Below are 20,547 nucleotides of genomic sequence, written 5' to 3'. Positions count from 1 at the left end.
GATAAGGAAGGTATGGAATTGTTAGGGAGAAGTCAATGATATGAATAATGAAATAAACATGAAAGAAACATTAATAGGAATGTTTTTGAAATTGAATGATAGTCATTGTGATGAGCTCGTGGTTGTGTCGAGTACATGTAAAGAAGGAATAATTTGTGTTAAATAAAGGTAAGAAAGGTTTCGGGGACGAAACCTCAATTAAGGGTGGTAGACTTGTAACGCCCCAAATTTCATATCTTTTAATATAAACTATATGTATAATGCCGTAAGGGTAGATGGTAATTTTAGACTATTACAATAATAATAGTCGGTTAATTTTGCTAGTAAGTCTAATTATTTAGAATGAATAAAACTAAATAAGAGGAAAGTAACTTGGTTAATGGTTAGATATGTAAATGACATGTTATGAAAACATGAGGGGCTGAAAGTGAAATATGGCTATGAAAATAATAAAACACAAACTTTTAGCAAATGGTGGGCATTTTATGTGTGTGTGTCGAGTTCAAGCAGGAAAGAAATAAACAAAACCCACCTCTTCAACTACATGTAGAAATTCAGCAAATTGAGGATGAAATAGGACAAGATTCTTATGCATGTGATGAAATTCTTAATCATCTAAGAGTTCTCTACATAAGGTATGTTGAAATTTGTAATTTGGTGAAGTTGTATGAAGTGGGTTATGATTAATCCGTGAATTTATATGAAATTAAGCATGATTGTGTGTTAGAATCACCAAATAGAACTTGTGTTGGGAAGGATTTTAAGTAATTTGATGATTAGAAGTGAAACCCACTTCTATGGTGAAGATGATGACATAGGTGTTTCACCCATGTCAAATCCTTGCTTGAATCATCAATGTGTATGTTGTATGTAATGGACTATTGCTAGATAGGTTGAGTATGGTATGTAATTTAGTTTATTCTAGTTTCATTTGATGAATTATGTATGAACTTGGAAGATCATGCATAAATTAGTTGTACATTGTGCATAGCTAGTAGTACGCACGCCAAGTGTTTGATGAAATGTCTAGGTGAAGTTAGGATGTGAGATTGTATGAAATGGCTTGACATATATGAATGAAACATGATAATGATGTAATTAGTAGTATACTAACTTGAGGAATGTGCTTTAGATGGAACTCATACAAGAATTCGGGTTGAAGGTATGTGTTGGTCAAGACTATGCATTAGAAGCTTGTACATTGTGCTTGAACGGGCGATGCTCCCCATGTGTTTTTATTAATCACTTAATTTCAATCAAGAAGTGAATGTGTACTAAATATATAATATATGACCATGCTAGTAAAGGATGATGTTATGAATTACGTTAGGTTGTCTAACTGAACAATGTGGTTGACAATTTATGTTGTATGCGTGTTAGTGAAAGTCAATGTAGATAAGAGCTGGAAAATGTGTATTAATATGAATAAGCATGAGTACTAACATTATTATGGCATGACGACATGAAAGGATAGGAACCACACTAGCATGGACCAAGCATGAAAGGCTAACGGGTCGAAATGGGGCAAGGAAGCGGTTACGAACATGGATGCACGAGGTAAGTGATTTCCGTAATCACTTCGTAGTACAAGTAAGTAATAAAGTGTTGTAATGAATTAAATATGATGTTTGAGGTCAAATATGTGTTAAAGTCTTTCGTCGTAAATGATGGGTTTAAGGTTGACCAAAATGCCCATGATGGGTATTTTGGGGTAAACGAACTTAAAGGTGGTTTAGAAGCAAGTTGTTCGATTAGAGTAATGTTTTGGGCAGGTCTGGAAGTGGGGATGATGGTTTGGTCAGTCATAGACCAATTAATGCGCGAATACCCTTAACGGGTCAAATAGTTAGAAAATAGTTAAGTCGAATGTATGTAAGTTAAGGATTTCCGTAATCCGGAGGTAAGATTTTATGTTCATATGATAGAATGTGAATTTACAAGCATGTAGGAAGAAACGGGAGGTCAAACGGGTAAACGGTTCAAAAGTTACGTGCGTTTTAGTGCGTACGGACGACGAAACGAACCTGCAGAAAACTGCAAAAACTAGAGGGCGTCGCCGACGGGTAGGGGTACCCAAAGGTGGGATCCTAAAGAAATATGTAGTAATATGGTACCCAAAGGTGGGATCCTAAAGAATATGTAGTAATATGGTACCCAAAGGTGGGATCCTAAAGAATATGTAGTAATATGGTACCCAAAGGTGGGATCCTAAAGAAATATGTAGTAATATGGTACCCAAAGGTGGGATCCTAAAGAATATGTAGTAATATGGTACCCAAAGGTGGGATCCTAAAGAATATGTAGTAATATGGTACCCAAAGGTGGGATCCTAAAGAATATGTAGTAATATGGTACCCAAAGGTGGGATCCTAAAGAATATGTAGTAATATGGTACCCAAAGGTGGGATCCTAAAGAATATGTAGTAATATGGTACCCAAAGGTGGGATCCTAAAGAATATGTAGTAATATGGTACCCAAAGGTGGGATCCTAAAGAATATGTAGTAATATGGTACCCAAAGGTGGGATCCTAAAGAATATGTAGTAATATGGTACCTAAATGTGGGATCCTAAAGAATATGTAGTAATATGGTACCTAAATGTGGGATTCTAAGTTAAGAATTTCCCTAAGTAGATACGTATGAAGGTATGTATGTATGTATGTATGTGTGAATATAAGTGGTATGTATGAATGAATGTATGTATGTATGTATGTAAGTGTGTATGTAGGTAGTATGTGTATGTGTATATATATATCCAAGTGAGTATGTACGAAAGTGTGTGCACGTATGTAGGGTTGTGAGAAGGCATGTAATAGGTATGTATGTAGTCATGTATGCATGTATGTATGTAGGTATGCACGTATGTAGGAACGTACGTATGAATGTAGGTACGTAGGTTTGTAAGTAGTTATGTGTGAACGGATGCACATATGTAAGTATGTATGAAAGTATATACGCATGTATTCAATGAAATTGAGTATTGACGATAATAATAGTGTGCCTTGTGAACGAAGTGTAACGCAGGTACAATGAGAAAGTCTCACCACGGAATGTACGATCAGATGGAAAGCTGGGATGTAAAGAATTAACGGAACAAAAGTAAACGTGAATAAATCTTGTATGTTTATAATGCGTACTAATGTTATGAATTTAATGTGGTGAGCGCAGGTAGTACGAGTCATGAGGATCATCAAGGAACAGAGATCGAGGATCGAGTCACTAGTGAGATTGTACGGGAACGTTGATGTATATAATGTAGTAAACATAAGCTATGTTTTTACTTAGTAAATAAGTCGATTGATGGATTTATGTGAAAGAGTTATGTTAAAGTTAATTTTTAAATAAGTTAAGGTGTTATAATGAAAGAAAGTTTATGGCTTGAACTTCCGCTGCGACTTTTAGTCAAATACGTATTAGGGCGTAACAAGTTGGTATCAGAGCCCTGGTTTGAGCGAATCAAGTATGAGAAGATAAATACTTGAACTCAAACCTGTGTGCTCTTGTGATAAAGAACCCGTACAATCCACGACTCGATCAAGATCTAAAGGTAGAAATGGAATGAAAGCATGTATGAATACATTCATATAAAGAAACTAACGGTTTTATATGTGCAAGGTAAACATAAGTGTCTGAAGAGGATGGTCCGTGGATGCAGGATAGGATGAATACTAAGGCTGGCAAAGGTGTAAATAAGCTAATGAACCCCAGGTACACACTATTAATATGTATGGGTATCAATGTTGAAAGAAAAAGGAAGAAATCTCCTTGGGAAGGTAATTATTAAACGAAAGGCAATGATGTGGTCTTGGGGAAATTTTAGAAATGTGCACGAAACTGAAACCCATTTCTCGGACATAAGGCGATGATTACACGAAGGCACGAAACTAGTATGTGGATTGCGCACCTGGCCAGTACGCAAGAAGCATATGACGTTCGTGAGACCGTGGTAATCATCGCAGGTGTGTCCGGTAGAACTGGGTAACAGGTGGGCGTGCGGTGAAATGGGTAGTAAGACTCTCGGGAAATTGAGAGTACTATGTAAGAGTGAAAAGTATGAGTGATAAGAATGAAGAATGTTGAATCCGTAAGACAGTACGGATCAGCAATGTATGAATGAAATGTTTGAATCCGCGAGACGGATTCAAAGAATGAAAGATGCGAATGCAATGTTTGAATCCGCAAGACGGATTCAAAACATAGAAGGTACGAAAGGTATGAATAATGCATTCGAATCCGCGAAACATATTTAAGGTATAAAAGGCGAAACTAGTCTACATAAGAAGTGTCGATAGTTTGACCGTGATTGTGTTAAATGAGTCATATGGGCAAATGTAAAGTAAAGAAACAAAAGAATGATCGTAATGAGCATGCAGACCTAAGTTATAAAACGAAAGAATGAAGTTTTGAACAAGGTATGTGTTAAATGTGTTAGAAATCGACTCTTAGAAGTCAGAATGAATGACGGGCTATGACCCAGACAATGGTTTAAGTATGAACAAAAAGGGTAAATTTGTTAAGAATACTAAAACGATGTAATGAATGTTTTTGTAAGTAAGCATGAATGGAAGGAAGCACGAATGTGTACTTCAATGCATCTATGATAAGTAAGAAAATTCAGTTTAACCTTAAAAGGTCAAACTGCAAAGGTTGACGAAATAAGTAACTAAAATGAAAGGATTGCGTGTAAGAAATGGAATGTAAGATGTGTTATAGTATGTACGCAGGAAATATGTAACAGAATTATAGGTGTGTAATCACCTAGTGTTATGAATGTTTGAATGACATATGCTAACCGCCGATGTTGTTGATGATAATGTTAGAACTATTGATGCGATGAAACCAATCGTATTGGTGAAAGGACGTGCACGAGCGGAAGCTCATAACACGAAGGAATGAAACTTGGCCTGTACGGCTAGTGCACGAGGAGAAGATGATCGATCAGGGTTGCGGATCGTGGTTGGGAAATGAAAAAGAGGTTAGTAAAATGTCTAACTCATGATTGGAGAGATATGAACTGTCTATACACGTGAATTAAGTAATGCATGAAGTGAAAGCGATAGTAATGTGAAATGAACGGAATGATTTAAAGATACTATAAAGGTATGCAAGGTATACGTAAATGTAGAAAAGGTAGATTAAGGTTAACGTTAAAGTTAAGCATATATGAGTATGTATAGATTTCGGGTAATGGTTAAATTCTCGTAAGATGAAATACATGATACACATACGTATGTAAACTAAATAATGCACGAAGTGAGAATAATTGTAAAGTGAAATGAAAAAGGATGGTTAGAAAGTAACGTAAAGGTATGCATGGTACAAGTAATTGTAGAAAACGTAGAAGGATGATCACGTTAGAGTTAAGTACATAGGTGTGTGTGATTACAAGTCAAAGAAGTATGTATATTGAACCGTGGTTGTCAGACCAAGGAAATGACAATGATATGCGAAATTATGATAAGGAAGGTATGGAATTGTTAGGGAGAAGTCAATGATATGAATAATGAAATAAACATGAAAGAAACATTAATAGGAATGTTTTTGAAATTGAATGATAGTCATTGTGATGAGCTCGTGGTTGTGTCGAGTACATGTAAAGAAGGAATAATTTGTGTTAAATAAAGGTAAGAAAGGTTTCGGGGACGAAACCTCAATTAAGGGTGGTAGACTTGTAACGCCCCAAATTTCATATCTTTTAATATAAACTATATGTATAATGCCGTAAGGGTAGATGGTAATTTTAGACTATTACAATAATAATAGTCGGTTAATTTTGCTAGTAAGTCTAATTATTTAGAATGAATAAAACTAAATAAGAGGAAAGTAACTTGGTTAATGGTTAGATATGTAAATGACATGTTATGAAAACATGAGGGGCTGAAAGTGAAATATGGCTATGAAAATAATAAAACACAAACTTTTAGCAAATGGTGGGCATTTTATGTGTGTGTGTCGAGTTCAAGCAGGAAAGAAATAAACAAAACCCACCTCTTCAACTACATGTAGAAATTCAGCAAATTGAGGATGAAATAGGACAAGATTCTTATGCATGTGATGAAATTCTTAATCATCTAAGAGTTCTCTACATAAGGTATGTTGAAATTTGTAATTTGGTGAAGTTGTATGAAGTGGGTTATGATTAATCCGTGAATTTATATGAAATTAAGCATGATTGTGTGTTAGAATCACCAAATAGAACTTGTGTTGGGAAGGATTTTAAGTAATTTGATGATTAGAAGTGAAACCCACTTCTATGGTGAAGATGATGACATAGGTGTTTCACCCATGTCAAATCCTTGCTTGAATCATCAATGTGTATGTTGTATGTAATGGACTATTGCTAGATAGGTTGAGTATGGTATGTAATTTAGTTTATTCTAGTTTCATTTGATGAATTATGTATGAACTTGGAAGATCATGCATAAATTAGTTGTACATTGTGCATAGCTAGTAGTACGCACGCCAAGTGTTTGATGAAATGTCTAGGTGAAGTTAGGATGTGAGATTGTATGAAATGGCTTGACATATATGAATGAAACATGATAATGATGTAATTAGTAGTATACTAACTTGAGGAATGTGCTTTAGATGGAACTCATACAAGAATTCGGGTTGAAGGTATGTGTTGGTCAAGACTATGCATTAGAAGCTTGTACATTGTGCTTGAACGGGCGATGCTCCCCATGTGTTTTTATTAATCACTTAATTTCAATCAAGAAGTGAATGTGTACTAAATATATAATATATGACCATGCTAGTAAAGGATGATGTTATGAATTACGTTAGGTTGTCTAACTGAACAATGTGGTTGACAATTTATGTTGTATGCGTGTTAGTGAAAGTCAATGTAGATAAGAGCTGGAAAATGTGTATTAATATGAATAAGCATGAGTACTAACATTATTATGGCATGACGACATGAAAGGATAGGAACCACACTAGCATGGACCAAGCATGAAAGGCTAACGGGTCGAAATGGGGCAAGGAAGCGGTTACGAACATGGATGCACGAGGTAAGTGATTTCCGTAATCACTTCGTAGTACAAGTAAGTAATAAAGTGTTGTAATGAATTAAATATGATGTTTGAGGTCAAATATGTGTTAAAGTCTTTCGTCGTAAATGATGGGTTTAAGGTTGACCAAAATGCCCATGATGGGTATTTTGGGGTAAACGAACTTAAAGGTGGTTTAGAAGCAAGTTGTTCGATTAGAGTAATGTTTTGGGCAGGTCTGGAAGTGGGGATGATGGTTTGGTCAGTCATAGACCAATTAATGCGCGAATACCCTTAACGGGTCAAATAGTTAGAAAATAGTTAAGTCGAATGTATGTAAGTTAAGGATTTCCGTAATCCGGAGGTAAGATTTTATGTTCATATGATAGAATGTGAATTTACAAGCATGTAGGAAGAAACGGGAGGTCAAACGGGTAAACGGTTCAAAAGTTACGTGCGTTTTAGTGCGTACGGACGACGAAACGAACCTGCAGAAAACTGCAAAAACTAGAGGGCGTCGCCGACGGGTAGGGGTACCCAAAGGTGGGATCCTAAAGAAATATGTAGTAATATGGTACCCAAAGGTGGGATCCTAAAGAATATGTAGTAATATGGTACCCAAAGGTGGGATCCTAAAGAATATGTAGTAATATGGTACCCAAAGGTGGGATCCTAAAGAAATATGTAGTAATATGGTACCCAAAGGTGGGATCCTAAAGAATATGTAGTAATATGGTACCCAAAGGTGGGATCCTAAAGAATATGTAGTAATATGGTACCCAAAGGTGGGATCCTAAAGAATATGTAGTAATATGGTACCCAAAGGTGGGATCCTAAAGAATATGTAGTAATATGGTACCCAAAGGTGGGATCCTAAAGAATATGTAGTAATATGGTACCTAAATGTGGGATCCTAAAGAATATGTAGTAATATGGTACCTAAATGTGGGATTCTAAGTTAAGAATTTCCCTAAGTAGATACGTATGAAGGTATGTATGTATGTATGTATGTGTGAATATAAGTGGTATGTATGAATGAATGTATGTATGTATGTATGTAAGTGTGTATGTAGGTAGTATGTGTATGTGTATATATATATCCAAGTGAGTATGTACGAAAGTGTGTGCACGTATGTAGGGTTGTGAGAAGGCATGTAATAGGTATGTATGTAGTCATGTATGCATGTATGTATGTAGGTATGCACGTATGTAGGAACGTACGTATGAATGTAGGTACGTAGGTTTGTAAGTAGTTATGTGTGAACGGATGCACATATGTAAGTATGTATGAAAGTATATACGCATGTATTCAATGAAATTGAGTATTGACGATAATAATAGTGTGCCTTGTGAACGAAGTGTAACGCAGGTACAATGAGAAAGTCTCACCACGGAATGTACGATCAGATGGAAAGCTGGGATGTAAAGAATTAACGGAACAAAAGTAAACGTGAATAAATCTTGTATGTTTATAATGCGTACTAATGTTATGAATTTAATGTGGTGAGCGCAGGTAGTACGAGTCATGAGGATCATCAAGGAACAGAGATCGAGGATCGAGTCACTAGTGAGATTGTACGGGAACGTTGATGTATATAATGTAGTAAACATAAGCTATGTTTTTACTTAGTAAATAAGTCGATTGATGGATTTATGTGAAAGAGTTATGTTAAAGTTAATTTTTAAATAAGTTAAGGTGTTATAATGAAAGAAAGTTTATGGCTTGAACTTCCGCTGCGACTTTTAGTCAAATACGTATTAGGGCGTAACAAGATGTAACAAATTTAATTTACTTAATTATTAAAGAGGAAAAATACAAATTAATGATTTATGTAAGTTTACCGATATACCCTTATATTAAAATTAAATGTAAATATTATAAATAAAGTAAAATCAAACATTTTTATTGGTTGAAACTTCTTTTTTTTTCTTCTTAGAAAAAAATTCTTTTTATTTGAATCCTTCACTATAATCATATGTGAAGGATATAATTCAACCAAGATTTTTAGCCTTTATGTTTTTTTTTTTTTTGTTAATTGTTTACTGATTCATACTTGCCAATTTACATCAAAACAGAAGGTAGATGAGCAACAAGTTGTGCCGCCATCCAATTCTGAATTGCAAACCCTAATCTACCAAAGACAAAATCCTGCCCCCCAGAGGCTGAATAATTGTTGTGGATGACCCATTGGACCCTGGTCAGGAATTGGATAGCTTCTAATGCTAGGGAGCCAAATGTGTCAAAGGCAAAAGGGACAAAAACATGTTAGTTCATTACACAAGCTTTAGCGTGCTTATTAACTTTCTTCTATTATGCCTTTCTTGCTTCTTGTCTAGCTACAAACTCGTTTTCCCTTAAACCAACCAGAGGGGAAACCCCCCGTGAGGTCCACACAAGCATGTTTCCCCCTAGCCCAAGCAAAGACGAGCAGATCCGCTGGTCGCAGAGTAGATCTCCCTTCCATAGGGTCCGTAAGGAAATTCACAGGAGCCTCTTTTCTTAGCCGAAACCCCAGCTCTTCTCAGGATGTCCCATAGAACATCTCGCACCCAGTCATGCCGATATTTGAACCCACAGAGCTCTTTACAATGCACTGTGTGCTCTCCGTATTTATCTATACAAGCTTTACGATGTATCGGGCGGGTTTCATCTTCTGGGTACGTAGGGATCATCAGCCAGTATTTAAGGATGGCTCTATATTCTACTTCTATCATACATTGTCCCAGCCCCTCAATCGGGATAACGGTCAAAAAATCCTGAGCATGGGGACTCTTTAGGCACTCCAACACTGCCTTCTAGCGATATGACAAATCAAAAATTTCTCCCAGGCTTTGAGCGACTTTGCTAAACAGAGCATTCGCTAAAGTTTTTTGTGGCTTCGAGGGGGCGGTGTCCTTATTAGAGAAACCACCGATATCAAAGTCTAGGAGAAATACATTTAAGCGTTCAAGCACATGCAGATAGTCCTGGTCGATCCCAACAACCCCACTGTTTCGTAGGATATGATCCTGTAGTTCCCAAGACTGAGCTCTGGACGCCACAAAGGCATAAACCCCAACATCTCGAGCTGAGAGGAGGCCCAAACCACCTAGACGCATCGGCAAAGATGTCAGACGCCATTGGAGGTCACCAAAGAAGGGGCCACCACCCACGACTGTGTCTTCTATAGCCTTCCGGAGGCCATCATCGAACCGAGATGCCGCATCCACTATCAAATGGGGTTTAGAAGTCCGCAGCCCAAAAATTAACTTAGTACCCCCCATGCATGACCTTAGCAGAAGGAGTTCACATTGGGGGTCCCGAAGGCAGGGCAAGAGTTTTATAAGGTCAACTGCCCCCGAGGCTCGCTGCCCTGCCAACTCCCCAATAAAGCTAGGGTTACGGCTAATAGCTCCATTAAGCAGCTTAACCCCCCTCTCTGGTATGCCAATCCCTCTCGGGAAAAGCCCGCCCTAAACTCTCCACCCATCACATGTCGGCCAAAAAACCTCTGTTTTCTTAATATTGAGGTAAAGCCCTTGAGATAGCCCCTCCTCTTTGATGATGTCTAAGCAGCTTAACCCCCCTCTCTGGTATGCCAATCCCTCTCGGGAAAAGCCCGCCCTAAACTCTCCACCCATCACATGTCGGCCAAAAAACCTCTGTTTTCTTAATATTGAGGTAAAGCCCTTGAGATAGCCCCTCCTCTTTGATGATGTCTAAGGCCCTAGCAACCTCAGCCGCGTTGCCGATAATGATCCCATCATCCAAGTACCAAGCATGAAACGGGAGGTTACAACGGTCCTGCACCCGGAGAATGAGGGGGTGTAAGGCAAGGGCAAAGAGAAGGGGCCCCAAGGGATCCCCTTGTTGCACTCCGATAGTAGCCCCTTGTTGCACTCCACGCAAGTTGGGCGTAAAGGAATTGGACCCACCGATAGATTGACGGGCAATGCTGATGAACCTCTTTGAGGAAGGTTGTGCGGTCGACCGTGTTAAACGCATTGGAGAAATCCACAGTAAGCAAGGACAAGGAATCATATGCATGAAATGAGTTGAGAAACTTGTTCGTACTGTGAACTACCGCCTTTGCACCATTTGACGTTCCCACCCCAAATTGAAAGTCCCCCAAGTATTGGGCCATGTTTTTCCTGACCTTCTTCGTTGCCACCTTGGAAACCAACCTTCACCATATACCCCCGACAACAACAGGTCGAATTCCTTTATCAAGTTTCAATAAAAGGGTAAAGGGGCTGAGGCAACAAACTCAGCCAGCACCTTAGGGCAGGATCCTCTAAGCCATAAGTTGACAACTTCAGTAATGGTCATTAGCAAACCTAAGGAAGTCGTTGAGCCTTCGCCCCCGGTAGCATCTAACAAGTGTTGGGCCCACATCCCGTCTCTACCACAAGATGTCCCTTTAAAGAAGGATCGGATACATTTGAGTACACACTCCTCATAAATTGGGCGTGAGGGTTGGGAGGCAAGGAAGGGGGCGGTACCACAGGGTGTTTATCAATAAGAGCTTTCAAGGTCGAATAACCAAGAGGGGCGACTCCACTGGAGCTTAATATTTGTAAAGAAATAGTTACTTGGATGACCAAAAAATAAAATCTAAACTTATTGTATCTAGCCATATATACAATTAGGCTTAATCTCAAGCGAAAGGTGAAGACTGTCATAAAGTAAGGAAAACCAAGGTTCAAAAGCGTTTATTGGGAAAATCAACATGTTGATCCTTTGCAAAGACTGCATGAAGCTTTATTATGTTTTGTAAGCAAGAAACACCTGAGCAAAAGCCATTAATTCATAGGTGACACCAACATTGTTACGCCATAAATGTGATGTTAAGTGCATTTCATTGAAAAGACAATTTATCAAAATGAGTTCAGCGACAATGTTAGCCAATACCTTGTACCTAAGAAGAATGAGATATCATTTATTTTTATCAGGCCATAATCAATATATACGACGCACTCAAGATATTTCGTCTAGTAATATTTCAATTAGGAGACAATCAAAGAGGGGTGATAAGGTGAGTGTGTATATCACCTACATTAAGCATGACACTTGTCATGTGAAAGCACTTTTGAAAAGTCTAGCTAAATTGATTTGTGTGGACTTAAAATCCTAACTGACTTATCTTGTGATTCAAATGATGAGAACGTGTATGGGTAGTCGTCCCCTTTTTCAAACATAACAAGTGAAGATTTTATTAGTTCTGAAATGTAGTCATGGCATGACAATTTTCACACCTCACCTAGAAGAGGTTACATGATCGATTGACCTTTAGTTTTAAACTCACTATAGAAGTGTTGATTGATTTGTATCAGGGTGTTAATATTAACACATGGTAAAATCATGTTTTAACATGGTGTATACAACCGTATAAAGTAATACGACCCGTATAGAATAAAATGAACTGACAAAGTCTGCGGGTTAGCCTTAGACACATGGTAAACTCACTATAGAAGTGTTGATTGATTTGATCGGCCATGAAAGACATCATCTTCTTCTGGGTGTTAGCCTTAGACTTCTTGTGAGAGTTGGAAAGTCGATTTGATGATATCTAAAGATTCAGAACAAAGAACAAAGACTGGATGAGACTCGATCGTAACGTTTTTGTTAAATTGATTCGTATCACAGAGTACATCACATAGCTCATAAATGTTTCAAATAGCATCACATAGTACATATGTTTCACATAGCATAACAAGTTTTCACATTGTATCACATAGGTAACGAAAGCATCATAAATTTAATTTGTTCACGAGAGGTCATTATTGTTTTGGATTGCGAAGATACGTGTGAGTTGTGTAACGATTTCAGTAAATCTCGAGGTCGAGATTTCTTTTAAGGGGGTGAGGATGTAACACCTCGTAAAAACGCAACCAATATGATAAAGACACGTGTCAGGAGCTTAAACATGTAAGAAATTATTTCCGAGGGACTGAAATTGTCAAACAATGTAAAGATGTGAATAAAAGGATCCAAAGTCTCAACATCCCATTCTTGTGCCTCTGATTGACCTCACACGACGTTCGTATTCTTAAACAAATAATTTATCGAACATTGGAAGTCGTTTGTGTTAAAAATAAGGATCTTGCAAAGCACAGGGGTTAAATGTGTCAACATGTTAAAGTTACCTCTGAATGACCTTTAACGAACCCAAAAACATTGTAAATAAATTAATGATTCGCTCACAAGGATATTAGATATGAATTTTGTGAAGTTACGAAGAAATCAAGACTTTTCGGGTGATCATACGACTAACCGGGAGCTTAACGGAGTTAGTGAATGACCAAAGGTCCTTAAAAGTTAACTATGGGGGTCCAAAATGAAATAAATGAAAGTAAAACAAAGTTAAAATGGACCAGGGACTGAAAGTGAAAAGCTTGAAACATTTTTCCCGGTTTTGAAAGTCGACGCGGGCCGCGTAAGACTTCCCTATATCTTACGCGGGCCGCTTGGAAGTGCCAGTAATAGCCAGATGTGGACAACTGCGGGTTTGGCCTGTTCCACCGTCTTAGAGAGCTGTTTTCGAATTGAGTGGCTGCACCAATGGTATTTCATGCATAGGGGACACCTGGGATGATCAGGAATCAATTGTAGACCTGTGTGGATTGATCTTGTGAGTTTTTGAAGTTCTATATAAGAACTTGTTGTTTGCTAGTTCACTTACACCTTTCAAAATCTTTCAAACGCACTCTCTGGAGCTCTCTGGACTTCAAGCAAGATTCCACAAGCTCCTAATTCGTGCTAAGGGCCTTTGTAAGCATTCTTAGCCTCTCTAGTTCAAGTTTCATTAGCTTAATGACCGAAAGTCAAAGCCGTCGTAATTAAGCTTTGACTTAGTGATTAATCACTAATGGTCCAGTCATTTTTCGAATTGAAAGTGGCTATGAGTTGGTAATTATGTGGGTAATAAGTCCTTAAAAGGGTACCCCTGATTATCACTCTAACTTGGTCAATTGTCGGGTCAAACTTAATATTAAAAAGTCAACAGAACCTATTTTTGCAAATAAATTCATAATTAGCAATGTAGAAGTTATGGAACCTATTTTAACACTAAAATAACTTGGTAAATGATGTAAGAACATGTCTAAGCATCAACCCGACGATTCCGAGTTTAGGCTCGGTTCGGAACCGAAAGTCGCAAAAGTAAACTTTTGCTTTGACTTTCAGTTCTGATCCGATTTATCTTGTTTTAGAAATGTCTTAGGGTTCCATTAGGACCATATTACATATTAGTATAACCCTCTGAGTTTATACAATGTGGTTCCTTTGTAATCCTAGTTCGTTGCATGTTTCCGTTAAATGCCTAAAATTGACCATTATGCCCTTTTAATGTAAAAACGAGACTTTTGAAAATGTGAGAGGACAAAAACCTTTATTACTGATTTATAAACTTATCCAAAAAAATTTGACATCAGTTTTAGGTCTAAATTAGGAGTTATGCTCAATATCGTAATTTGAAAGCTTTTTATTAATTTAACGGCATATTTAGCATAAAGCCTATTTAAACCCAAATTTTGATACCAAACTTTTTACCCACTGATGTAATATACTATTTTTGGATTTTTGAAGATTTTTATTTATTTTTAAACTGATCGTAACATAGGGTTCTTGCTTTGATTCGGTAATTGACGGTTATACCCTTTTTGCTAATAAAATAAGTTTTACATAACATTTTGATACCAAACCTTTTGCTACTGATTTTATATGATAAATAAAATATTTTAAGCCTTCTGGACTGATAAAAATCTCAGCTTTTCTCATATAACCTGAAAATCGCTTAAAACCGACTTTTAACGCGTTTTAAACGCATAGTATGGGTTAAAACTATTTTTGACATATAAGACTTAATACCTACTGATGTTTTAAGTAAATTTTTATACTTTAACAGTAAGCAAAAGTTTTGAACTCAGATTTCTAGTTTTGACCTTTAAACCTTATGTGAAATGACCAAAATGCCCCTACGGTGCATAGTTTGGTTAAAAATGATAAATTTCACATATATGCGATACCCTACTGTTATGACTTACAAAAATAAATATTTTTACTGATCAACTTAGACCTGAACCTCAGATAATTATTTAACATCTTTATAAGCTTTAAAATGACCAAAATACCCCTACGGGGCATAAATTGATTTTAAATTCGTTTTGGGCATAATGGAAGGTATCCTACTGATATCACAATATATTTAAGGCATATTAACTTGTGAAACCTGTACATGACTCTTTTGGTTACCCGTTATACATTTTTCGTGTTCGGTACGGTTTATGTGACTAGTTTGCATAAATTAACCGAAACGGGTCAAACCTTATCATTTTCACCTCAAAATCCAGAATGTGTTTAGTTTACCCATATTATACAAGTCTTCATACTTATCGGATCTAAACCACATTCAAATCCGGTTTTCGCTTAATCTTGTGTTTTGAACCGTATATCTTCCTTTAAAACTAACCGGTCTAAGTTTAAACTTAAGTAAGACCCGTTAGGAATCTAATAGGTTATTAAAACCTTTGTTCCAAATTTAGGAGTCCAGTAAAAGATATTTGCACTTGTTGATTTTATACGGCTGAGATAAATTTGAATATTTTGCTCAGGTAAATACTTTTAACTTATTGTCCCTTATACGGGCTTGGGGTACGGTATATAAAATACCGCTTGGTCGGGTATTGAATTTTTAATCATGTGAAGGTTAAATCATTGAGATAACCCGTTTAATCTGTTTTGTTTGTTTTAAGCCTTTGGGGGGTTAATGACCATATCCTGAATATCCTCGGCTCATTCATTGAAATGGCCACGACTTAAGCACGAGGTGTAGGCATACACCTTCCGGTGCGTATGTAAAATAATATACCCACTTGTTCAAGAATAACTCGTCGTGGGTTTATTTATGTGGTGTGTCTATTAATCTTTAACCCGGTATTCAGCCCGGGCTACTGAACGTATAACAAACATGTAATTCTTTTACAAGTTTATTTTTAAATAATTATCCCAAGTTATAAAAGATTATTTGTGCCTTGTGCATTTAAATCAATTTTCCTAAAACATTTTCAAAAGTGTCAGTTAATTGTATTTACCAAGGTTTTACACTGACGTATTTTCCAAAAGGCTAAGTGCAGGTACTAGGTGGAATAGGCTGGCTACTCCTGAGTGAATTAAATAAAGAGTTATGCAAGCTTTATCACTTTAAAATCTGTTGAACAATATTTCCTTTGTTTTGATCCGCCTGTGGATCCTTTACTTTCCATTTGTAATACTCATGTTACTTTTCATTCGGTTTGTAATATAATTACTTTTAGACTTCCCCTGTGCATTAAACTGTGATTATTGACTATGATGATATAAACTACGTCACGATACTCCCCACCGTAATACGTGGAAATATCGGGGTGTGACCCTAATAGACAAATACTCTCATTGATAATCGACTAACGATATTTGTCCTTCCAGTTACTACACGCCCTTAATCAATGGAAGAAATCAGAACTTTGGCGAGATTGAAAATCAAAGAGTGGGACTAGTTATCAAGATGCGAGTTTCACCTCTAACTTGGTAACATCGTACCCTAGTGTGTTCGGTGCTTATCAAAAGATAAGACCGTTAGAATAAGAGATGGAAATTTCCTTCAAGGTTTGGATATCACTCCTAACTTGAGGGTAAATTTCGTGCAAAATAACAAGTATAGCAGAGTGAAAGTCATCACCAAAGGCGGGAATCACCCGTATTTTGATGAGTTGTTTCGATTATGTTACAAGAGTGTCTTCAAAGCATCCAAGTGTGTATTGTGTTAGCCTTGGGAAAAGCATGTCTATTAAAAGACCAAAGAGAATAGAGAGAACCAAATAAGGTAGAAGGCAAGTAGTTTTAAACAACACATAAGGATAAAGTTCCTAAACTATTGACTAGGTAAAAGTATTCCTTCTTTTCCTAATTCCCTATAGTTATGGCTCTGATACCAATCTGTCACACCCCAACCGATAGCGGAAACATCGGGGCGGGACGAACAAATCGCTCAAAGCATCGTAACGCTACTTGTGTCAATATAGATTAATCAAAATTTCACAATAAGAACTAGATTGCCATACAAACCAAAACATGGTCAAAATTGTATCAAACATCACTAAAATTCAAACATTGTTCAAAATATTGTTTTTCTAAGGTGTGTATCTAAAGTCACCCTAGTTTGATTCTTCAACGTCCAAACTATCAACCTGAAACATGTATTAAAATAAAATCAACAAAAATGTTGGCGAGTATACAAGTTTAATACGTAGCATAAGAAGCTTAAAATGTTTAATTACTCATATCCAACATTGAAAACATAGTACAAATTTCTAACATGCTAGGCTAAGTAATAAATACGTTAACCCAAGTTTCCAACGCAAAGTGCCTTTCCTACATCGTCACAACGAAGAGGAGGTTAAAGTATCAAACTTAGTAATACCCCAAGACTCAAGGGCGGTTCGTTAATCCTATAGCGCTATAACTGTTAAGGTAGGCTCAACACAAGATTCAACGTTCATGTAGCATATAAGACTCAAAAGTATCACAAGTATCATGTTTTCATGTTTAATAGTGGACAGAGTATGTTTATAAACAAGTTTCAAGTGTCGTGCATTTATATAGAATACATGTTGCATCCCAAAGTGTTTAAAACAAAAAGGGATCAAGTATACTCACAGTGCGTGCTTAGAACTTAAACACAGTCTAGTTGGATCGAAGGGAGCGCCGGATCAGCCTGCGTGCGGGAACAAAGCATAAGTCCTCTAAGTGCTGACCTGGTTGGGAACAGAGTGTCTAACGGTGCAAAAACAAGTTAAGTGTTTAACAGGCTATCCGAGCGGATGGGTTCAATCCAGACGGATGGTCATTCAGTTAGTCCGTGGTTGTTTGTGAACAGTTAAAAGTTTCGAAGTTTTGATTAAAAATGTTCTAACAGTCAGCGGTTATTAATACGTTCAGGTCACCCGGACGGATGGTCATCCGGACAGATGGCCATTCGAATGAATGATCTGTCTTCGAAGTTTTGTAAAATTTTCTAAGTAAAAGTTTTAATTTTAACGGAGACGGCGTGATGACGTGTCAAACAACGGAATATACCAGATCTAGTTCATTTGGCCGGATGGGCTCAGCCCTTTCGGACAAATGCACTGTTTCTGATGAAAAATTCATGTTTGACCCGTTAATCGGTCCTTCCCCTTGGTGGAAATCAATTTTCAAGCCGACTCTCGACTAAGGAACAAGTCGAGAGTCTGTTTGAGTCCAGATTCCATCAATGTTGTATAAAGCTAAAGAAAAGTTCAAACGTATTGCAAAGTGTTAAAACCTTTCATAATTAGGTTGAAAAAGCGTGAAAATCCTGTAGCTCTTAGACCAATCCTGACTTATTGGTGCTCCATAACAGTTTACCTAAGCAAAACGAGTGAAAACCACATTCAGAAGGTCTAAACTCAGTGTTTTTGGGAAAATACTAAGGTGTGTATGTGATTTTGATGAAGAAGATGGAGTAGAAGTGATTAGAGATGAAGATTGAAGAAGATTTGAGTGAAAAAGCTTACAAGATGGCCTTGAATCATTGTCGGGTACTTGAGAGCGGATGAGCCGAGTGAAAGGTGAAAATGAAGGCTCAAGTCCCCTATTTATAGGTGACAGCGACAGGCCTATCCGAATGGTTATGTTAAGATGGGTTACGTGTTAAGGCGGTGGCGAGTGACAGTATCCGGATGGTCATCCGGGCGGATGGCCATTCGGACGAGTCCGCCTTCGTTAGTTTTTCCAACTTTGGTTCGTTTGCGAGCGGGGTTAAGTGTTGTGTTGCGTATTATTGTGAGGAACCATTATTATGATTTATAATATCATTACACCTAAACACATGATTAACATGGATGAATCCATGTTTCGTGTTCATGCTAAATTAGTTTCTCTTTCATTTAAGTATCAAAGTATCACAAAGAGTCAAGAATCTAGAATAAGCATGTCGTTCACATATAAGAAGCATCACATAGAGTAATAATTTGCACATAGTTTATCATAATTATGATTAAAACAGTCTTATTCCCATTATGATCGGTTGTCTCGAGTGTACAAGTATAATCGGATAGGAAGTACGGTAAGACTTGCTAAAATAAAAGCATCAAAACACGGGGCGTTACAACCAACATGGGCATGACCAACGAGGACGTTGGCCCTTAAGGAAGGTCGATTGTTATGGAGTAATACGATTGCAAGGTATGGGACTTGTCCCACATCGGTTGTATAGGCAACTGATGTGGGGTTCATAAACCAAATGGGCTCTCTCACCCACTAGACTAGTCTTTTGGGTTGAATTCTCTCATTTGGTATGTAACATTGGTATCAGAGCCAGAACTCGGAGTGGTGGCCCACGGAGTGGTGGCCTGGAGAGAGCCAGTCGTTACCAACGTGGCCGTGACCAACTAGGACGTTGACCCTTAAGAAAGGTCGATTGTTATGGACTAATACCATTTCAAGGTATGAGACTTGTCACACATCGGTTGTATGAGCAACCGATGTGGGGTTTATATACCAAATGGGCTCTCTCACCTACCAGACTAGTCTTTTGGGTTGAGTTCTCTCGTTTGGTATGTGACAAGTTTGTGTATTAGGTAGTTTGCGACCTATTATACGCGCACGAGAGTCCTCGCAGTGCGACTACCCATTGTTCTCAAAGAAGTGTAGTGTGTGTAATCCAGAGTATGCGCAATTATTGCGCATACTCATAGTTTTTGCAAATAACTAATATATCTGAGCGAGTACTATCACTCATAGTACTTGATGGATGATAGAGTTTCCGTTATAGTATAGTTGACCATTTAATGTGTGAGCCTTTGTTCAGATTTGACTCGCTTGTTCGAGGACTTAAAGAGGGTCATCACCCATTTTATGTTACTGTTTTGGGATGGCATGCATAGTCATTAAAGTTTTCAAAGTAAAACATATTGTTTTAAATATGAGATAGTATATTAAAGTTGCTAGCGTAATAATATGATTATAAAGTCATAAAGTGGTAAAATATACAATGTTCAAAATATGATGCATTGTTTAAAGACTAAAGGAGATGTTCACGTCTAAAGTTAACATCAAAGTCTCAAACAACGTCTAGAGTTAATGTTGTGGTCACACTACGTGTAAGTTTACATCGTGACCAAATGATAAAGGGGGCAGTGCCTTTGTGGCTTGCCAGTCGTTCTACAACTACGTGTATTATATCGTGCATGTTATAATTCATAATAAAGTGTTACAACATATGTTAGGTACTATGTTTGTTACATAGAGTAAAGTTATGTGGTGTACTGATGTGCCTTAATGCTTAACGTGTTTAATGCTTGCTAAAGATTGTAGTTGCCTTATTAAACTAGAACTCACATAGTGTAGCTAATAGGGGTGCAAACGAGCCGAGCGACTCACGAGCTACTCGAGATCGGCTCGAGAAAAAGCTTGAAACGAGCCGAGCTTAATCGAGCCCGAGCCGAGCTTGAGCCTAAAATAAAGGTTGGTTGTTTATCGAGCCCGAGCTCGAGCCTCACATGTGAAGCTCGTTA

This window comes from Helianthus annuus, chromosome 9 (genome assembly GCF_002127325.2).
Source record: "Helianthus annuus cultivar XRQ/B chromosome 9, HanXRQr2.0-SUNRISE, whole genome shotgun sequence".
Classification (NCBI taxonomy): Eukaryota; Viridiplantae; Streptophyta; class Magnoliopsida; order Asterales; family Asteraceae; genus Helianthus; species Helianthus annuus.
The sequence above is the reverse complement of the archived record's forward strand: the minus strand, read 5'-3'. Positions refer to the sequence as shown.